The sequence below is a fragment of the Mus musculus genome, chromosome 12 (assembly GCF_000001635.26).
Source record: "Mus musculus strain C57BL/6J chromosome 12, GRCm38.p6 C57BL/6J".
NCBI lineage: Eukaryota > Metazoa > Chordata > Mammalia > Rodentia > Muridae > Mus > Mus musculus.
In genome coordinates, this window is record NC_000078.6 from 65,620,950 (window position 1) to 65,643,218 (window position 22,269).

Genomic DNA, 22,269 nt, shown 5'->3' on the forward strand with positions numbered 1-22,269 from the left:
ATCAGCTGTTGGATATGCCACATTGGGGAGTGAGTAATAACAAAGGTCAGATGCCTGTCCCTTTCAGTCTACCCCAGGACAATCTTTAATCTCTTCTATCCCAGTTTTTTCTGTTTGTAGTCAAAAGTTGATAAATGTATTTTGTCATAGGATTGTGTGAAAATTTAAATAAAGTACTATAAGTGGGACTATTAATGAAATGCCCGAGATAGTGTTAAAATCAAAACATACACAAAAGTAACTCATGAGTAAATAGGCAAATGCAATTGTTGTGGGACATTGTCTGCAAAGATTATTCCCACAAGGAAGGAGGAAACTCCTATAAGAATGTCAGTAAATATTGAGAGGAGAGTGGGGACAATGTCTTAGTAGCAAAACACCAAGAGGGCCATTGAGATGCAAGTGTAGCCAAGTTTTTTTGTTTTTTTTTGTTTTTTTTTTGTTGTTTTTTGTTTTTTGTTTTTTTGTTTTTTTGTTTTTTTTTTCTTTCCATTTTTTATTAGGTATTTAGCTCATTTACATTTCCAATGCTATACCAAAAGTCCCCCATACCCACCCACCCCTACTCCCCTACCTGCCCACTCCCCCTTTTTGGCCCTGGCGTTCCCTTGTTCTGGGACATATAAAGTTTGTGTGTCCAATGGGCCTCTCTTTCCGGTGATGGCCGACTAGGCCATCCTTTGATACATATGCAGCTAGAGTCAAGAGCTCCGGGGTACTGGTTAGTTCATAATGTTGATCCACCTATAGGGTTGCAGATCCCTTTAGCTCCTTGGGTACTTTCTCTAGCTCCTCCATTGGGAGCCCTGTGATCCATCCATTAGCTGACTGTGGGCATCCACTTCTGTGTTTGCTAGGCCCCGGCATAGTCTCACAAGAGACAGCTACATCTGGGTCCTTTCGATAGTTTTAGAGCAAAACTGTCATCTTGCTTTTTCAACAAACCCTGTTGCTGGCTAGTCTTTCATTTCCTTACAAGTCACAGTTTAGCAAACATGCATTCTTTCTCTCTTTCCAATGTAAACTAAAATTAACACATACACATACAACACAATAAACAAATGCTTAGACCGAAATCATATCACAAAAGCACTGATCCCTATCCTTATGCACTTTGGGTCAGGGACAGGGGAGGAAGTTGACTTAGGAGGGCTGAGTAGATATTTTAGGGCAATAGTGTGGTTCTGGGGTTTGCTCATGTTAAAAACTATTCAACCACAGTGATCTTTATACATCCAATTGGTAAAAATTATCCAATGTAAGTTATTTATCAATAAAGCTAAAATTAAGAAAATGAGGGAAGGAGGTATGGGGAGGAATGGGCAATTTACAAATACAATCCCTTCAAAATCATGTGTGGAAGCAGACTAGAGTGACTTAGGTTACATATTTATTAGGATTATTATTTAGATATAATTCCATGTAATGGTGGTTTGAGTTATAATATTTGTCTTGATGATAATGTGAAAGCAGTATTAAAATGACTTTAGTAGAAGTTGCACTTTGAATGTTCAGCCTTGATTGTGCTGGCAGCTGGTATGGTTAAATATTTAGTTTTTATCTTTATGGTTTAGGAAAATTCCTCCTTATGATGAATTTATTGGGATGTAGTCACATCATAGATCTAGAAATATCTGAAGATTTTAACTTGAAATAGAATACCATGAAAACATAGGTTAAAATGGATATAGCCTCAGATCCTTCTAGAATTAATAATAACTGAAACACTTGTAAAAAATTGAACTTTAATAGAATTCACTGAGACAATAACTCTACCAGCAGCTAAGCAATATCCACAAGGTCACAGAGATATTAAAACAAGAAAACAACCAAATTATTTGAATTGTCTTAAATTATGAACTAATTTGGTATTCCCCCCCCCCCCCTGATTTTCTGGCCAATGGAACAGCATCTTATGCATCTCTTTCTAGTGAGTTTAAAGTTTCATACCCCAGGCCTACCTAGTTACTACATTTGACTCTGTTTCAGGAGTTAACATAGAGTTTTGATTTTTTTTTTTTATGATTCCTTCTTTCTCACTAACACTCAAGATTAGTAATGTAGAAACTGCAGACTTCAAGAGAGCTGATAGATGGGCCCAGTAAGTACCTTTAAAAATAGCAAATGGTCAAACCTGACCTTTGGATGCTGACAGCGGAGGGGTAATTGCATTGAAATCATTTCCCTTCCAGGGAGAGAGGCTTGCTGAGAATTGGCTTCCTGCTTAAATAGAACAGGGTTATTTTATCCTTACAAGTGAATCTTCTGACACTTTGAAGCCAAGTGTCATTACTTTTGTCTGGCTTGTGGATTGCTGGATTCTCCATAAGTGTGATTTAATAGCCTGGATCTGTCATGAAATATTTATAGCTTTTTGTGCCTTGAAGATTTTGGGTTTTACTTATAACCACATTATTAATGAAATGGCTTATATATAACATGACACAATATAGCATCTTGTACAAGTAGAACTATTCTAATACATGTGTACAAGTTTAAATTTGGATAACATCTAGATATTATCTGGTAAGGAAATTTTTGGGCAGCAATGTAGACATCATCTTTTGCAAATTTTAAAAGGATAATTAAATAGTGGGATTGGCCAATTAAACTAATTATTTTAATTAAGTTTAAACATTAAAATTTAAAAGCAAACTGAGGATGTAGCTAAATGGAAGAATGTTTACTTGCACCATGGAGACCCTGGGTTCAATTCCCATAATGATAGGATAAAGTCAATGGTTTGTGGTTGAGATAAACTTGTAATGAGTTAAAGTATTTAAAATTTAAAGGTCAAATTCCTTGTATTTGCCTGAATTGAAATAACTTTTTATATTCAGATTGTATGTGCATTTGTAAAAATGATATATTTTACTGCTTGTTCAAATATACATTCTGATTAAGGCAATATTTATATTTTATAATAGAATGGCCATTTCCTGATCAATATAATTTCTTTTATTTTTATTCTAGTTTTATGAAGATATAACTGACAAAAGCTGTACATATGTAAGGAATGTAATATGATGATATATGTAGGCATTGTGAAGTTGTTATCACATTGGAACAAAATGACATATTCAGAGCTTCTTTTGTGAAAGCACATTTGAAATTATTCTCAATTAATTTTAAGGGTCAAATGGTTCAATTTTTAACTATATTGACCATAGTGTATATCATATGTCTGGAAAATATTTTATAGTTGACTGTTTGTATATTTTAGCAACAGTATTCCTATTTTGTCTTTTCCTTTAGTTTGGACAATGTTGTATATCAATTTTTGCGAGTTTGTTATTTTTAGATTACACATGCCAGAAGAATAAAACAGCGGTTGACTTTCGGCAATTAGCTCATTTGATTTAGGGTACCTTAATTTAGAAACATCCATGTAGATATGGCAGAATTCCCTTCTTTTTAAAGACTGGATAAGATTTCAGTGTGTGTGTGTGTGTGTGTGTGTGTGTGTGTGTGTGTGTGTTTATCACATTTTCTTTAAATCACTCATCTTTGAATAGATACTAGTTACCCTCAAGTTCAGGTATCCTCTTAAGATAGTGACTTTATATCTGGATCCATGTATAGAATTGGGATTGTCCACTCATATGGTAGTTGTAGTTATACATTCTTAAAGAAAACTTTGTATTAGTTTCCATAATTTCTGTACCCTTCACAATGAAACAATTCTCTTTCTCCACATAAAAATGCTGGTTTTATACATGCATACATGCCCACATGCATGCATGTGCTCACACAAACAAACACTACACATATATAACATATAACACACACATATATGTTACGTGCAATTTTAAGAGGTATGAGGTGATACTGAACTTTGGATTTGGTCAATATTTTCCCCAAGTAGTGAGGTCCAGTATGTGTTAATAAACCTGTTGGCCACTGACATATTCCTTTGGAAAAAAGGTTCGCTCAAGTTTTGTGCTCATTTTAGAATTAGGGATTTTGGATATTAACATATATATTAATATATTTTGGATATTAGTATATATTTCTTTTTTCTTCCAATTTGTAGGTATTTTTTCCATACGGAGAATTTATAATGTGCTTCTTGCTTGTTTTTGTTGTCTATGGTTTGGTGTTATACTAAAAAAATTATTTTGAGACCAAAGTCACAAGGCTGTCCTACATTTTTTTTCTAGAAATCTTACAGATTCATTTAGGCTGATATTGTATATGATTGGGAGGAGGGGTCTGGCTTTATCTTTTGTATTGATATTCAATTTTCATAACAGTGTCTATTCAATATATTGTTTTATATTGTATATTTTTATATCTTCCTTGTAGATTAGTATATGTATAGGTATACTTTCTATATTGATTGCTATTAAATTTATGTTTCCATGACAATGCCATACTTCTTTGATTACTATATGTATAACTATAACCTGAAATCAAAAGGTTTGGTGCTTGATGGCTGTTGCTATCATTGAAATTGTTTTAGATTGTCTATGTCATTTGTGGTTCCACTCAAATTTTAAGATGATTTTTCTTTTCTTCTCTTTTTATAAAATTCCTAAACATTTTTTTTCACACTCCAAATTTTGTCCCCCTCTCAGTCCAACCTCTGACTGTTCCACATCCTATACTGCCTCCTTTCTCTTCCTCCTTTCCCCTTCCTCCTTCCCCCTTCCCCCTCCCCAACGTCTCCACGATGATGTCCCCATCTCCCCATCATCCCACCCCACCAGACCTCCTCACTTTCTGGGTCTCTTGAGGGTTAGGTGCATCTTCTCTGACTGAACCCAGACCCAGCAGTCCTCTGCTATATATGTTTTGGGGGCCTCATATCAGCTGTTTTATGCTGCCTGGTTGGTGGTCCAGTGTATTAGAGACCTTTGGGTCCGGGTTAATTGAGACTGCTGGTCCTCTTACAGGGTCACCCTTCTCCTCTGTTTCTTCTAGCTTTTCCAAAATTTAACCACAGGGGTCACCAGATTCTGTCCATTAGTTGGTTATAAATATCTGCATCTGACTCTTTCCACTGCTTGTTGAGTCTTTTAGAGGACACTCATGACAGATCCCTTTTTGTGAACACTCCATAGCCTCAGTAGTTGTGCCAGGCCTTAGGGAATCCCCCTGAGTTGGATCCCACTTTGGGCCTTTTGCTGGACCTCCTTTTCCTCAGGCTCTTTTCCAATTTTGTCACTGCAGTTCTTTCAGACAGGAACAATTCTGGGTCAGAGTTTTTCACTGTGGGATGTCAACCCTGTTCTTCACTTGATGCCTTGTCTTTCTGCTGGAGGTGGGCTCTACAAGTTTTCTCTCCCCACTGTAGGGCATTTCATCTAAGGTCCCTCCCTATGAGTCCTGACAGTGTCTTACCTCCCAGGTCTCTGGTACATTCTGGAAGGTCCCTCCACCTCCTACCTCCTGAGGTTGCCTGTTTCCATTCTTTCTGAGACTTTCAGGGCTTCAATCCTTTTCCTCAAGTTAACACCTGATCATGTTCCCCTCTTCCTCGCCCTGTCCCCTTTCCCACCAGGACCCTCTCCTCACTCCTGTGATTGCTCTGTTCTCCCTTCCAAGTGGGATTGAGGTGTCCTCACTTGGGGCTTCTGCTTGTTAACTTTTTTGAGTTCTGTGGACTGCATCCTGGGTATTCTGTACTTTTATTTTTTGGCTAATATCCACTTGCTAGTGAGTGTACTTGTTGAGGAGATATATTTTCTTAGTTTTTTAACATGTAAAAATGTTACTTTACAAGCATGTAACTGACTGGCTTTTATGTACTGGCTTTGTATTCTAAAGCTTTACTAAAATAACTTATAAATCTTCCTAGTTCTCAGTGAAGTGTGTCAGGACTTTCTGTGTATATGTATATTATAGATATATATGTATGTCATATACACGTACATGAATATTGTATCATGTATATGTGTTCATATTCTATAAATAAAAACATCTTTAAATTGTTCTAATTTGAATGTTTTATTTTCTATCTATTATTGCGATATTTGACACAATATTGTGATATTTGACATTTGAGTATTTAATTTTCAAACATATGTAAAACTTCTAGTTAAATTTCTCTTATTTGTAGTTTTCTGTAGTCAGAACAGCTGTTCCTTGGTATGATTTTAATCTTATTGCGTTTGCTGGGACTTCCCCCACCCCCCGGGACATCTATGCTAACATAGACCAAGATTATTGTTGAGTGTTGTGTGCTTCATAATTGTTGCTTAATCGAAGCTATTGAGTTTAATAAACTAAATGATAATTATATTCCAATAGGTCATATACCACCTGATGTTGTTATAATAGTATTTTAATGGACTAATGCATTAATTATATATTACTTTAAAATTTTTTGCATCTATGTTTATTGGAGATGTTATACTACAACTTAACTTTTAAAAACATAACCAAACAATATAATATATATATATTCACATGAATATTCAGAGATTTTGAGAAATAGAAATGTTCAAATATAAATAATTTATTAGTCCTCATATATGTAACTTATTCTTTACATATAGTAAAGTTTATTATTGCTATTCTCCTAAAATATGTATTAATCTAGTAAAAGTTAAATATATTTAAGGTATAGAAGGTGGTTATTTAATATATGATTATATTGTATCATTATTATTATATTCAAATTCATATCTTTGGTAGTATCCTTGCTTTAATATTCAAGTAATGCCAGGCTTGCAAAATGACTGTAAAGGTGTTTTCCCAACTTTAATATTTGTGGTAGAAGTTACAAATACTGATAATTGTTTATTCAACTTTTATCACTATTTGTAAGAAGTTTAGATATGTGTTTGTGAATATATGTATGTAAATTTCTCTGACTTTTTAAACCCATGGATTGTTTAACAGAGTGTTTAATTTTCAAACATATGTAAACCTTTTTGTTTAATTTCTCTTATTTGTAGTTTTCTGTAGTCAGAATCCGTTTCTTGGTATGATTTTAATCTTAGTGAGTTTGCTGGGACATGTTTTTGGACTAACATAGACCAACATTATTGTCAAGTGTTGTCTATTGTAGACTGTATACAGACAATTAGAATGTGTGTCTGGATGAGATGTCTTGTGTCTATTAGGTCCATTTGATATATAGTGTACCTCAAGCTGAGTGTTTACCTGTTCACTTCCAGTGCCAATGCTCTAACCCATTCTGAGTATGCAAGTCCTGCATAATTACTGTCTTTATATTTCCTCTTTCAATTCCGTAAATATTTACTCTATGTATTTAAGAGCCCCAGTATTTGATGCATGCATATTTGTGGCTATACTTTCCCGATGACTCTACTTCTTAATCAGAATATTATTATAGAATGACTTTTGTTTTAATTTATAATTTTGGACTGTATATTTTATATAATATAAATATATCACAAGTAAATACTTTTTTGTTTCTACCTGCATAGAATATTTTTCCTCTATCTTTTAATTTTTTTCATGTTGCTAAAGCGAAAGTAAATCTCTTGTTGGTAGCGAGTAGTTGGTGCTTATGTTCTAATCAATACAGCCATTTGGAGTTGAGTTTTGTGCAGGGAGATAGATACAGATTGATTTTAATTCTTCCACGTGTAGCTTTCCAGTTTGATTAGCACCATTTTTTGAAGGTACTGACTTTTCTCAGTCTTCTTGGTTAAAAATCAGGTGTCTTCATGTATGTAGAATTATGTCAGGGTTTCATTTTAAATTCTATTGATCAACATGTTTGTTTTTTGGCAACACCATTCTGTTTTGATTGCTATAGTTCTACGGTACAACTTGATGTATGGATGATGATACTTCCCACACTTCCTTTGTTATTCCTGGTTGTTTTGATTATCTTGATTGTGTATGTGTGTGTGCGCACATGTATGTGTTTTGCATGTGTTTCTGTGTACTTGCATATGTAACTGATGTGCATACAACTACTCTGTCTTATTGGAGAACTTAATGTAAATACATGAAGTAATTAATGAGCATGGATGGACTCATGCCATGTTAGCTGTTTCACCATATTCCCGTATTTACCTTGTCCTCCCATTCCTTACTTTACTTCATCATTCTTTATTTTTTAAAGAATATTTCATTTAGAAATCTGCTTTGTGGTTACAGGAAATGTCCATAAACCAGTTATAATTGTACTTTAAGCTATTAGCTTTGATTATACATAAACTTATACACCTTTAATTCCTAAACTCTACATTTTGTTTTTTTTTTATATATTAGCAAATTATAGAGGCAGTATTTAAAACCATATTTTTCATTTATCCTTTATATGAAAATGTAAGTTTATATTATCACTATATATGAATAGTCTAAATTTGAATTTTGTGCCTTTTAAATCTGTATATTTTCTTCATGTTACTGATTAACATTCTTTTATATCATCTGAAGAACTGTTTTTCTTTTATCATTATTTTCCTTTGATAAGACTGGTTTTACTATGAAGAAGTCCTTTGAGTTTTTTCTTCTTCTGGAAGTTTGTATCTCTGCCCTTGTTTCAGAAGGACATCTTTCTTAGATAAAATTGGATGGTTGCCATCCTCTCCTCATTTGTGCTGTTGTGTACAGACTTCTGTGACCAAATCTACTAACAACCTTGTGTTTCTCTGATTTTCTTTCACTGCTTTTAAAAACTTTACACATGGAGTATTTTGGTATTCTTGGTTTTTTTCTTGAGATTAAAAAATAATCTTCATATTTAAGGAGGAACTCATGTTCACCAATACCAATCTTTCCTGTTTCATAGATTCCAGAAAAGAAAAATCATCAGTCAACTTTATTAGGGAGTCTGGGGCTTTCTTAAACCCTTTCCTGGCCTTTTGTTCTATTTATAGGAAGAGATTGTTCAGACTAAATTTCTTCCTTTATTCTTAAAAATATAAACTGGATCTGACTTTCCTGTTAATTTCCCTAGGGTGTGTGATGATATACTCATAGTTGTGTGTATTCACCATCCTGCAGAGCCAAGTTGGCTACCAGTATCACACAATACACTTGCCATCTGAAATGGAATAATTTAAAGATCAGCATGAAGGTGGTATGTGATGTTTTCAAGCCAATTGGTCAGTGGATTTCACAAGTGAAGCAATCCTTTCTTGGTCATGGGTAAGCTTCCCTTTCGAGTCTATACTTTAGTTAGTGGCCCACAGCCTCTTACCTTATAATCAGTCTCTTTCAGTTACTCTTCCTTGCCAATCTCCTTAATATTATGTGTTTCTCAAGCATCATCCTGATGGTTTGTGAAGTCAGAAATTTATTTTCTATAATCTGAAATCAGCACTTGGAAGGTGGAAGCAGGAAAACTACAAGTTCAGTAGCATCCAAAGCTACATAGCAAGTTCCAGGATTGTTTGTGAAGCATGAGACTTTTTCTTAAAACCAAAAGTTATAAAAGAAAGCTTCTATTCTGAATCTTGTTGACATCACTTCTTATTCATTCACTTTTATTGTTGCTATTCAGCAATATAATAAAAAGTGCAGTGGATCTTTATTCTTCATATCTGGGAAGTGCCACACTATTCCTATACTAAGAAAAGACTAGTGATGGATGATTGTAATTATATTTTAAATGATAATTGTTTGGTCTCTTGACTTAAATACATTTTGACATTATGATTCTAAGTAGTCAAAATATGACAAGCTTTGTTTTTGGTTATGAAATTTAGGATGCAAATATTTTAAATGTGTCATGTTTAATTAGTGATAAAAGCAAAATATTTAGGGAAAGTGTTATTTGGAATTCATAGTAAATGTATAAATAGAACCATTGAAGAATTTGGTAATTTACTTTTTCTGTGAGGGAATGCTTAGTTCTCAATCACTTCTGACACCTATTTTGTTCTGTAATACTTTGCTTAGGCATTTTAATTTAATTGTATGAAGAAAACCTTTTGATTGAAAATTAGAAGCAATTGACAATCTGGTGGGCAAGCAGGAAAATTTATGAAATCAATGAGTCTATTCCATTAGATTTTTCTGTAGAATTTAATTATTTGCATAGTTAAAATTTTAGCAAATAGGGTTATGCCTACTAAGGTTGGTGTTAAGATATAAAATTGAAATTTCAAGATATGTTAAAGAGTGAAATTTTAATTTGCAAATAAAATCTCACTGGAGGAGCAAACCACCATTAAGAGTAAGCACCATCACCAGCATCAGATGGCCAATGCAAAAATAACTCAGTGGTATCTTTGGAGATCATTGTTCCATAATATAATGCAGGACATTTTTTAAAAAATTAATTTAAATTTTTTAACCTAACATGTCATTTTGTGTATACGGCTTTCAGTTCTGTGTTTTTATGCGATTCCTGTGTGTCCAAACCTATATACTTCTGCATCTATATGTTTCTCTTGAGTTTTCTTTGTGTGTTTTTCTTCCGTTTGTTTTGTTCTATCCTAAAATATTTGTTTTTGCTTTATCTTATGTCACTATTGTTCCTTAGGCACTGTATTTTCTTTTTCTTTTTGTCTCCCTCCCTCCCCCCCCCTCCCTCCCTCCCTCCCTCCCTCCCTCCCTCCCTCCCTCCCTCCCTTTTTGTCTTTACATTCCAGATTTTATTCTTCCCCTGACCTCGGCCCACCTTCCAACTGTTCCACATTCCATACATCCTCCCCAAATCCCTGTTTCCACGAGGATGTCCCCACTACCTAGAACCCACTCAAGCAGACTTCTAAATTCCATGAGGCCTCCTTGAAGGTTAGGTACATCTTCTACTGAACTCAGACCCAGCAGTCTTCTGCTGTATATGTGTTGGTGGTCCGAGAAATCTCAGGGTCCAGATTAATTGAGACTGCTGGTCCTCCTACAGGGTCAGCCCCCTCCTCAGCTTCTTCCAGATTTTTCCTAATTCAACTTAGGGTTACCAACTTCTGTCCATTGTTTGGGTGCAAATATCTGCATCTGACTCTTTCAGCTGCTAGTTGAGTCTTTCGGAGTATGGTCATGCTAGTTCCTTTTTTGTGAGTGCTCCATAGCCTCAGTAATAGTGTTAGGCCTTGGGACCTCCCCTTGAGCTGGCTCAATTTGGGCCTGTTCCTGGACCTTCTTTTTCTCAGACTCCTCTCCATTTCCATCCCTGTAATTCTTTCAGACAGGAACGATTATGGATCAGAGTTGTGACAGTGGGGTGCCCCTTTCCTTCATTTGATGCCCTTTGATGCCATTTGATGCCACTTCCTGCTGGAAGTGGGCTTTATAAGTTCCCTCTTGATACTGTTGGGCACTTCATCTAAGGTCCCTACCTTTGAGTCCTGAGAGTCTCTCACATTCCAAGTCTCTGGTGTATTCTGGAGGGTCACCTCAACCTCCTATCTCACATTCTTTCTGCTGGTCCTCAGGGCTTCAGTCCTTTTCCCTCACCCATTATCAAATCAGGTTCCCTTCTATGCCCCCTCCCACTACCTCTACCTCCAATCCACTTTCCCTCTCAGGTCCCTCCCGCCATCCTCACTTACAATTGCTTTCTTCTCCCTCCCAAGTGAAGCTAGGGCATCCTCACTTGGGCCCTTCAACTTATTGACCTTTTTGAGTTCTATGGACTGTATCGGTATTATGTACTTTTTTTCCCTCTAATATCAACTTATTAGTGAGTACATACCATGCATGTACTTTTGGGTCTGAGTTACCACACTCAGGATGATATTTTATAGTTCCACCCATTTGCCTGCAAAACTCAGGATGTCCTCGTTCTTAATAACTGACTAGTATTCCATTGTGTAAATGGACCACGTTTTCTCTACCAATTTCTCTGTTGATGGACATCTGGGTTGTTTCCAGCTTCTGGCTATCACAAATAAATCTACTATGAATGTAATGTAACACATGTCCCTGTGGCATGGTGGGGCATCTTTTGGGTATATTTCCATGAGTGGTATTGCTGGGTCTTCAGGTAGATCTATTTCTGATTTTCTGAAGAACCTCCAGATTGATTTCCAGAGTGGTTATACCAGTTTGCAATCCCACCTGCAAAAGGGAGGGGGGATTCCTTTTTTTTCCCACCTCCTTGCCAACATGTGTTGTCACCTGAGATTTTGATCTTAGCCATTCTGACTGGTGTAAGGTGGTATCTCAGGGTCATTTTGATTTGCATTATGCTGATCACTAAGGACTTTGAACATTTATTTAGGTGTTTCTCAGCCATTTGAGATTCTTCTGTTGTGAACTCTCAGTTTAGTATCCCATGTTTTGATTGGGTTGTTTGGTTTTATGGAGGTTAGCTTCCTGAGTTCTTTATATATTTTGGATATTAGTCCTCTATCAGATATGAGGTTAGTTAAGATTCTTTCCTGTTGGGAGCCGCGCCCACATTCGCCGTTACAAGATGGCGCTGACAGCTGTGTTCTAAGTGGTAAACAAATAATCTGCGCATATGCCGAGGGTGGTTCTCTACTCCATGTGCTCTGCCTTCCCCGTGACGTCAACTCGGCCGATGGGCTGCAGCCAATCAGGGAGTGACACGTCCTAGGCGAAATATAACTCTCCTAAAAAAGGGACGGGTTTTCGTTTTCTCTCTCTCTTGCTTCTTGCACTCCTGCTCCTGAAGATGTAAGCAATAAAGTTTTGCCGCAGAAGATTCTGGTCTGTTGCGTCTTTCCTGGCCGGTCGTGAGAACGCGTCTAATAACAATTGGTGCCGAATTCCGGGACGAGAAAAAACTCGGGACTGGCGCAAGGAAGATCCCTCATTCCAGAACCAGAACTGCGGGTCGCGGTAATAAAGGTTCCCGTAAAGCAGACTGTTAAGAAGGATTCAACTGTATGAATTCAGAACTTTTCAGCTGGGGAACGAGAGTACCAGTGAGTACAGCTTTACGAGGTAAGTCTGATCTTGAACTTTCTAAGGAAATTCAAGACAGTCTATCAGAAGTAAAGTGGAAAATGTTTGGCCTTGAATTTTTTCTAGTGTTAGGAGCCCTTTTGTTCCTTTTCACATGTTATCAAGTGGTTAAGGCAGGGCAGATTCTGGATGAAATTCAGGACAAGCTATCAGAGGTAAAGTGGGGAGAGAGAGTAGGAACAAAGAGGAAATATGGTACACAAAATAAGTATACAGGCCTTTCCAAGGGTCTTGAACCCGAGGAAAAGTTTAGGTCAGGTAAGAATACCTGGGGAGAGATTAGAAGGAAGGAAAAGAAAAAAGAAAAGAAAAAAGATCAATTAGCGGAGGTCTCTAGGAAAAGGAGCCTGTGCTCATCGCTGGATGGGCTCGGGGAGCCAGCTCTTGGTAGCTCTGAATCAGATGATGAATTCTCCTCTGAAGAAACAGACTGGGAGGAAGAAGCAGCTCATTATGAGAAAAAAGGGTACCAGCCAGGTAAAGTGCTAGCTAATCAGTTAAGGAAGCCAAAAGCGGCTGGCGAAGGCCAGTTTGCTGATTGGCCTCAGGGCAGTCGGCTTCAAGGTCCGCCCTATGCGGAGCCCCCGCCCTGCGTAGTGCGTCAGCAATGCGCAGAGAGATGCGCAGAGAGGCAATGCGCAGAGAGATGCGCAGAGAGGCAATGCGCAGAGAGGCAGTGCGCAGAGAGGCAGTGCGCAGAGAGGCAGTGCGCAGAGAGGCAGTGCGCAGAGAGGCAGTGCGCAGACTCATTCATTCCCAGAGAGGAACAAAGGAAAATACAACAGGCATTTCCAGTCTTTGAAGGAGCCGAGGGTGGGCGTGTCCACGCTCCGGTAGAATACTTACAAATTAAAGAACTTGCCGAGTCGGTCCGTAAATACGGAACCAATGCTAATTTTACCTTGGTGCAGTTAGACAGGCTCGCCGGCATGGCACTAACTCCTGCTGACTGGCAAACGGTTGTAAAAGCCGCTCTCCCTAGTATGGGCAAATATATGGAATGGAGAGCTCTTTGGCATGAAACTGCACAAGCGCAGGCCCGAGCAAACGCAGCTGCTTTGACTCCAGAGCAGAGAGATTGGACTTTTGACTTGTTAACGGGTCAGGGAGCTTATTCTGCTGATCAAACAAACTACCATTGGGGAGCTTATGCCCAGATTTCTTCCACGGCTATTAGGGCCTGGAAGGCGCTCTCCCGAGCAGGTGAAACCACTGGTCAATTAACAAAAGTTGTCCAGGGACCTCAGGAATCCTTCTCAGATTTTGTGGCCAGAATGACAGAGGCAGCAGAGCGTATTTTTGGAGATTCAGAGCAAGCCGCGCCTCTGGTAGAACAGCTAATCTATGAGCAAGCCACAAAGGAGTGCCGAGCGGCCATAGCCCCAAGAAAGAACAAAGGCTTACAAGACTGGCTCAGGGTCTGTCGAGAGCTTGGGGGACCTCTCACCAATGCAGGCTTAGCGGCCGCCATCCTCCAATCTCAGAACCGCTCCATGAGCAGAAATAATCAGAGGACATGTTTTAACTGCGGAAAGCCTGGGCATTTTAAGAAAGATTGCAGAGCTCCAGATAAACAGGGAGGGACTCTCACTCTTTGCTCTAAGTGTGGCAAGGGTTATCATAGAGCTGACCAGTGTCGCTCTGTGAGGGATATAAAGGGCAGAATTCTTCCCCCACCTGATAGTCAATCAACTGATGTGCCAAAAAACGGGTCATCGGGCCCTCGGTCCCAGGGCCCTCAAAGATATGGGAACCGGTTTGTCAGGACCCAGGAAGCAGTCAGAGAGGCGACCCAGGAAGACCCACAAGGGTGGACCTGCGTGCCGCCTCCGACTTCCTATTAATGCCTCAAATGAGTATTCAGCCGGTGCCAGTGGAGCCTATACCATCCTTGCCCCCGGGAACCATGGGCCTTATTCTCGGCCGGGGTTCACTCACCTTACAGGGCTTAGTAGTCCACCCTGGAGTTATGGATTGTCAACATTCCCCTGAAATACAGGTCCTGTGCTCAAGCCCTAAAGGCGTTTTTTCTATTAGTAAAGGAGATAGGATAGCTCAGCTGCTGCTCCTCCCTGATAATACCAGGGAAAAATCTGCAGGACCTGAGATAAAGAAGATGGGCTCCTCAGGAAATGATTCTGCCTATTTGGTTGTATCTTTAAATGATAGACCTAAGCTCCGCCTTAAGATTAATGGAAAAGAGTTTGAAGGCATCCTTGATACCGGAGCAGATAAAAGTATAATCTCTACACATTGGTGGCCCAAAGCATGGCCCACCACAGAGTCATCTCATTCATTACAGGGCCTAGGTTATCAATCATGTCCCACTATAAGCTCCATTGCCTTGACGTGGGAATCCTCTGAAGGGCAGCAAGGGAAATTCATACCTTATGTGCTCCCACTCCCGGTTAACCTCTGGGGAAGGGATATTATGCAGCATTTGGGCCTTATTTTGTCCAATGAAAACGCCCCATCAGGAGGGTATTCAGCTAAAGCAAAAAATATCATGGCAAAGATGGGTTATAAAGAAGGAAAAGGGTTAGGACATCAAGAACAGGGAAGGATAGAGCCCATCTCACCTAATGGAAACCAAGACAGACAGGGTCTGGGTTTTCCTTAGCGGCCATTGGGGCAGCACGACCCATACCATGGAAAACAGGGGACCCAGTGTGGGTTCCTCAATGGCACCTATCCTCTGAAAAACTAGAAGCTGTGATTCAACTGGTAGAGGAACAATTAAAATTAGGCCATATTGAACCCTCTACCTCACCTTGGAATACTCCAATTTTTGTAATTAAGAAAAAGTCAGGAAAGTGGAGACTGCTCCATGACCTCAGAGCCATTAATGAGCAAATGAACTTATTTGGCCCAGTACAGAGGGGTCTCCCTGTACTTTCCGCCTTACCACGTGGCTGGAATTTAATTATTATAGATATTAAAGATTGTTTCTTTTCTATACCTTTGTGTCCAAGAGATAGGCCCAGATTTGCCTTTACCATCCCCTCTATTAATCACATGGAACCTGATAAGAGGTATCAATAGAAGGTCTTACCACAGGGAATGTCCAATAGTCCTACTATGTGTCAACTTTATGTGCAAGAAGCTCTTTTGCCAGTGAGGGAACAATTCCCCTCTTTAATTTTGCTCCTTTACATGGATGACATCCTCCTGTGCCATAAAGACCTTACCATGCTACAAAAGGCATATCCTTTTCTACTTAAAACTTTAAGTCAGTGGGGTTTACAGATAGCCACAGAAAAGGTCCAAATTTCTGATACAGGACAATTCTTGGGCTCTGTGGTGTCCCCAGATAAGATTGTGCCCCAAAAGGTAGAGATAAGAAGAGATCACCTCCATACCTTAAATGATTTTCAAAAGCTGTTGGGAGATATTAATTGGCTCAGACCTTTTTTAAAGATTCCTTCCGCTGAGTTAAGGCCTTTGTTTGGTATTTTAGAAGGAGATCCTCATATCTCCTCCCCTAGGACTCTTACTCTAGCTGCTAACCAGGCCTTACAAAAGGTGGAAAAAGCCTTACAGAATGCACAATTACAACGTATTGAGGATTCGCAGCCTTTCAGTTTGTGTGTCTTTAAGACAGCACAATTGCCAACCGCAGTTTTGTGGCAGAATGGGCCATTGTTGTGGATCCATCCAAACGTATCCCCAGCTAAAATAATAGATTGGTATCCTGATGCAATTGCACAGCTTGCCCTTAAAGGTCTAAAAGCAGCAATCACCCACTTTGGGCGAAGTCCATATCTTTTAATTGTACCTTATACCGCTGCACAGGTTCAAACCTTGGCAGCCACATCTAATGATTGGGCAGTTTTAGTTACCTCCTTTTCAGGAAAAATAGATAACCATTATCCAAAACATCCAATCTTACAGTTTGCCCAAAATCAATCTGTTGTGTTTCCACAAATAACAGTAAGAAACCCACTTAAAAATGGGATTGTGGTATATACTGATGGATCAAAAACTGGCATAGGTGCCTATGTGGCTAATGGTAAAGTGGTATCCAAACAATATAATGAAAATTCACCTCAAGTGGTAGAATGTTTAGTGGTTTTAGAAGTTTTAAAAACCTTTTTAGAACCCCTTAATATTGTGTCAGATTCCTGTTATGTGGTTAATGCAGTAAATCTTTTAGAAGTGGCTGGAGTGATTAAGCCTTCCAGTAGAGTTGCCAATATTTTTCAGCAAATACAATTAGTTTTGTTATCTAGAAGATTTCCTGTTTATATTACTCATGTTAGAGCCCATTCAGGCCTACCTGGCCCCATGGCTCTGGGAAATGATTTGGCAGATAAGGCCACTAAAGTGGTGGCTGCTGCCCTATCATCCCGGTAGAGGCTGCAAAAAATTTTCATAACAATTTTCATGTGACAGCTGAAACATTACGCAGTCGTTTCTCCTTGACAAGAAAAGAAGCCCGTGACATTGTTACTCAATGTCAAAGCTGCTGTGAGTTCTTGCCAGTTCCTCATGTGGGAATTAACCCACGCGGTATTCGACCTCTACAGGTCTGGCAAATGGATGTTACACATGTTTCTTCCTTTGGAAAACTTCAATATCTCCATGTGTCCATTGACACATGTTCTGGCATCATGTTTGCTTCTCCGTTAACCGGAGAAAAAGCCTCACATGTGATTCAACATTGTCTTGAGGCATGGAGTGCTTGGGGGAAACCCAGACTCCTTAAGACTGATAATGGACCAGCTTATACGTCTCAAAAATTCCAACAGTTCTGCCGTCAGATGGACGTGACCCACCTGACTGGACTTCCATACAACCCTCAAGGACAGGGTATTGTTGAGCGTGCGCATCGCACCCTCAAAACCTATCTTATAAAACAAAAGAGGGGAATTGAAGAGATTTTACCCCGAGCACCAAGAGTGTCTGTGTCTTTGGCACTCTTTACACTCAATTTTTTAAATATTGATGCTCATGGCCATACTGCGGCTGAACGTCATTGTTCAGAGCCAGATAGGCCCAATGAGATGGTTAAATGGAAAAATGTCCTTGATAATAAATGGTATGGCCCGGATCCTATTTTGATAAGATCCAGGGGAGCTATCTGTGTTTTCCCACAGAATGAAGACAACCCATTTTGGATACCAGAAAGACTCACCCGAAAAATCCAGACTGACCAAGGGAATACTAATGTCCCTCGTCTTGGTGATGTCCAGGGCGTCAATAATAAAGAGAGAGCAGCGTTGGGGGATAATGTCGACATTTCCACTCCCAATGACGGTGATGTATAATGCTCAAGTATTCTCCTGCTTTTTTACCACTAGCTGGGAACTGGGTTTGGCCTTAATTCAGACAGCCTTGGCTCTGTCTGGACAGGTCCAGACGACTGACACCATTAACACTTTGTCAGCCTCAGTGACTACAGTCATAGATAAACAGGCCTCAGCTAATGTCAAGATACAGAGAGGTCTCATGCTGGTTAATCAACTCATAGATCTTGTCTAGATACAACTAGATGTATTATGACAAATAACTCAGCAGGGATGTGAACAAAAGTTTCCGGGATTGTGTGTTATTTCCATTCAGTATGTTAAATTTACTAGGGCAGCTAATTTGTCAAAAAGTCTTTTTCAGTATATGTTACAGAATTGGACGGCTGAATTTGAACAGATCCTTCGGGAATTGAGACTTCAGGTCAACTCCACGCGCTTGGACCTGTCCCTGACCAAAGGATTACCCAATTGGATCTCCTCAGCATTTTCTTTCTTTAAAAAATGGGTGGGATTAATATTATTTGGAGATACACTTTGCTGTGGATTAGTGTTGCTTCTTTGGTTGGTCTGTAAGCTTAAGGCCCAAACTAGGAGAGACAAGGTGGTTATTGCCCAGGCGCTTGCAGGACTAGAACATGGAGCTCCCCCTGATATATGGTTATCTATGCTTAGGCAATAGGTCGCTGGCCACTCAGCTCTTACATCTCACGAGGCTAGACTCATTGCACGGGATAGAGTGAGTGTGCTTCAGCAGCCCGAGAGAGTTGCACGGCTAAGCACTGCAATGGAAAGGCTCTGCGGCATATATGAGCCTATTCTAGGGAGACATGTCATCTTTCATGAAGGTTCAGTGTCCTAGTTCCCTTCCCCCAGGCAAAACGACACGGGAGCAGGTCAGGGTTGCTCTGGGTAAAAGCCTGTGAGCCTAAGAGCTAATCCTGTACATGGCTCCTTTACCTACACACTGGGGATTTGACCTCTATCTCCACTCTCATTAATATGGGTGGCCTATTTGCTCTTATTAAAAGGAAAGGGGGAGATGTTGGGAGCCGCGCCCACATTCGCCGTTACAAGATGGCGCTGACAGCTGTGTTCTAAGTGGTAAACAAATAATCTGCGCATATGCCGAGGGTGGTTCTCTACTCCATGTGCTCTGCCTTCCCCGTGACGTCAACTCGGCCGATGGGCTGCAGCCAATCAGGGAGTGACACGTCCTAGGCGAAATATAACTCTCCTAAAAAAGGGACGGGTTTTCGTTTTCTCTCTCTCTTGCTTCTTGCACTCCTGCTCCTGAAGATGTAAGCAATAAAGTTTTGCCGCAGAAGATTCTGGTCTGTTGCGTCTTTCCTGGCCGGTCGTGAGAACGCGTCTAATAACACTTTCCCAATATGTAGGTTGCTGATTTATCTTATTGACTATGTCCTTTGCCTTACAGAAGCTTTCCAGTTTCATGAGGTCCCATTTATCAATTCTTGACTTTAGAGCATGAGCTATTGGAATTCTGTTTAGGAGATTTCCCCCTGTGCCAATGAGTTCAAGGCTTGTTCCCACATTCTCTTCTATTAGATTCAGTGTATCTGATTTTCTGTTGAAGTTTTTATCCATTTGGACTTGACCTTTGTGCAAGGTGACAATATGGGTCTATTTTCATTTTTCTACATACAGACAACCAGTTAGACCTGCATCATTTATTGAAGATGCTTTCTTTTTTCCTTTGTATATTTGTGGCGCCTTTGTCAAAGATCAATTGTCTGTAAGTGTGTGGTTTTATTTCTTGGTCTTCAATTTGATTCCATTGATCAACGTGTCTGTCTCTGTAATAGTACCATGCAGCTTTTATCATGATTGCTCTGTAGTAAAGCTTGAGGTCAGGGATGATGATTCCACCCAGCTGTTCTTTTATTGTTAGAATTGCTTTTGCTATTCTTGTTTTTATGCCTTTCCAGGTGAGTTTGAGAATTGCTTTTCCCATGTCTTTGCAGAATTGTGTTGGGATTTTGATGGGGGTTGCATTGAATCTGTAGATTGCCTTTGGTAGGATGGCCATTTTTGCTATATTAATTCTGCCAATCCATGAGCATGGGAGATCTCTCTACTTTCTAAGATCTTCTATTTCTTTCTTCAGAGACTTGAAGTTATTATCATACAGGTCTTTCATTTGTTTGGTTAGAGTTACCTCAAGATATTTTATATTATTTGTAGCTATTGTGAAGCAATAATTTCTTTCTCAGCCCACTTATCACTTGTAAAAAAGGCTACTTATTTATTTGAGTTAATTTTATATCTGGCCACTTTGCTAAAGTTTGTTTATTAGCTGGAGAAGTTCACTGGTAGAATTTTTGTGGTTGCTTATATATATACTATTGTCTCGTCTGCAAATAGTGATACCTTTATTTCTTCTTTGCCAACTTGTATTCCCTTGATCTGTTTTTGTTGTCTATTGTTCTAGCTAGCAGTTCAAGTACTATATTGAATAGATATGGGTAGAGTGGCCATACTTGTATGTCCCCAGTTTCAGTGGGGTTGCTTCAAGTATGTCTCTATCTAATTTGATATTGGCTGTTGGTTTGCTGTAAATTGCTTCTATTAATGTTTTGGTATGGGCCTTGAATTCCTAATCTCTCCAATACTTTTAGCATAAAGGAGTGTTGTATTTCATTAAATGTTTTTCTGCATCTAAGGAGATGATCATGGGATTTTTTTCTTTAAGTTTGTTTATATACTGGATTACATTAATGGATTTTCATATATTTAACCAATCTTGCATCACTGGGATGAAGCCTACTTGATCATGGTGAATGATGGTTTTGATGTGTTCTTAGATTTGGTTTGCAAGAATTTTATTGAGTTTTTTGGGAATGGATATTCATAAGCATGTTTGGTCTGAAGTTCTCTTTTTTTGGTTGGCTCCTTGTGTGGTTTAGGTATCAGAGTAATTGTGATTTCATAGAATGAGTTAGGTAGTATTTCTTCTGATTCTATTTCATGGAATAGTTTGAGGAATATTGGTATCAGGTCTTCTTTGAATGTCTGGTAGAGTTCTGCACTAAATCTATCTGGCCCTGAGCTTTTTTTGGTTGGGAGGTTTTGAATGACATCTTCTATTTTCTGTGTGGTATGGAACTGTTTAGATAGTTTAACTGCTCTTGATTTAACTTTAGCATGTGGTATCTGTCTAGAAAACCATCCACTTAATCTAAATTTTCCAGTTTTGTTGAGTATAGGATTTTATAGTAGGATCTGATGATTTTTTTTTGAATTTCCTTCATTTCTGTTATATCACTCTTTTCACTTCTGATTTTGTTAATTTGGACACTGCCTCTCAGCACTTTAGGTGGTTTAGCTAGGGGTTAATCTATCTTGTTGATTCTCTCTCTCGAAAAAAAAAAAAAAACAGCTTTTGGTTTTATTGATTCTTTGTATTTTTTTCTTTGTTTCTATTTGGTTGATTTTGGCCTTGAATTTCACTATTTCCTGCTGTCTACTCCTCTTGGGTGAGTTTGTTTCTTTTTGTTCTAGAAATCTCAGGTGTGCTGTTAAGTTGTTAGTGTAAGATCTCTCCAGTTTCTTTACCAGGTCACTTAGTGCTATGGATTTTCCTCTTAGCACTCCTTTCATTGTGTCCCATACGTTTGGTATGATATGTCATCATTTTCATTATCATCCAGGAAATCTTAATTTTTCTTTCTTTCTTTCTTTCTTTCTTTCTTTCTTTCTTTCTTTCTTTCTTTCTTTCTTTCTCTCTCTCTCTCTCTCTCTCTCTCTCTCTCTCTCTCTCTCTCTCTCTCTCTCCCCCTTCCTTCCTTCCTTCCTTCCTTCCTTCCTTCCTTCCTTCCTTCCTTCCTTCCTTTCTCTCTTTCTCTCTTTCTCTCTTTCTCTCTTTCTCTCTTTCTTTCTTTTTTCCCTGACCAAGTTATCATTGAGTAGATAAACCTGTAAGTGGGCTTTCTGTTATTTTTGCTGTTATTGAAGACCAGGCTTAAGCCAGGGTGATCTGATACGATGCATGGGATGATTTCAATCTTCTTTTATCTGTTGAGGGTTGTTTTGTGACCAAGTTTATGGTTGATTTTGGAGAAGGTACCATGAGGTGCTGAGAAGAAGGTGTATTCTTTTGTTTTAGAGTGAAATGTTCTGTAGATATCTGTTAAATCCATTTGGTTTATAACCTCTATTAGCTTCACTGTGTCTCTGTTTAGTTTCTGTTTCAATT

General features: G+C 38.8%; 1 pseudogene; it reads left to right on the forward strand.

Annotated features, from left to right (window-relative positions):
- The first annotated feature begins 13,556 nt into the window (after nucleotides 1-13,556).
- On the forward strand, nucleotides 13,557-17,856 carry Gm51978 (annotated as a pseudogene).
- Nucleotides 17,857-22,269: the final 4,413 nt, after the last annotated feature.